Source organism: Triticum dicoccoides, chromosome 3B, assembly GCF_002162155.2.
Source record: "Triticum dicoccoides isolate Atlit2015 ecotype Zavitan chromosome 3B, WEW_v2.0, whole genome shotgun sequence".
Taxonomy (NCBI): Eukaryota; Viridiplantae; Streptophyta; class Magnoliopsida; order Poales; family Poaceae; genus Triticum; species Triticum dicoccoides.
Window position 1 is genome coordinate 393326561 of NC_041385.1, and position 683 is coordinate 393327243.

The 683-nt window shown below is 37.2% G+C and overlaps 1 pseudogene; it reads right to left on the minus strand.

The window, feature by feature from the left end:
• Window positions 1–518: 518 nt before the first annotated feature.
• Window positions 519–683, minus strand: part of LOC119279552 — a 5203-nt pseudogene continuing 5038 nt past the window's right edge.

The following is a 683-nucleotide window of genomic DNA, read 5'->3' on the forward strand; positions in this document are numbered from 1 at the left end:
TGAGGAGGCTACCGCCAGTTTGCAGAAGCTTAACCTAGAGAGGGAACAACGCCGACAAGCACATAATGCCCATCAATCTGAACTGAATGATTTGGTGAAGAGTCTACATGACACCAACGCCGGCAAGCGTACCAAGCTTGCTGAATTTGAACAAAAGATGACCAAATTAAAGACTGAACCAAGTCAGTTGTTGAACAGCCTGCAGAACAGGTGAGCTCCTTGAGAAGGCCTAGACTTCGCTTAGTTTTTTAACTATTATTTGGCCATTTCAATTTATCATTTCCCTTTGAATCATTTTAGGTTCAGTACTTAGTTTCACTTCAAATGTAGCAGTACTTTGTTTATTCATGTGGGAACTCCGAATTTTATGCATGATGTGCTAGTACGCCAGCTTTGACGTTGAAGCAACCTTATTTATTTACACTATCGTTGTGTATGGCCTGAAGCCTTATTTTTTATTCTATATTTTATATATATATAAATGCATGTACGTACCATTTTTTGTACAACGTTTAAGCTTATGATGAAGTTTGGAGCCTGCTTGATTTTTTTACGTCACAGTTTATACTCATAAGTCATTGCTGAGTTTTTTGTGCCCCATTTTATACTTGTAAGGGTGTGGAGAATTTTGGATTTTTTTTTGCATCACAGTTTATACTCGTAAGTTGTTGGAGTATTTTTTT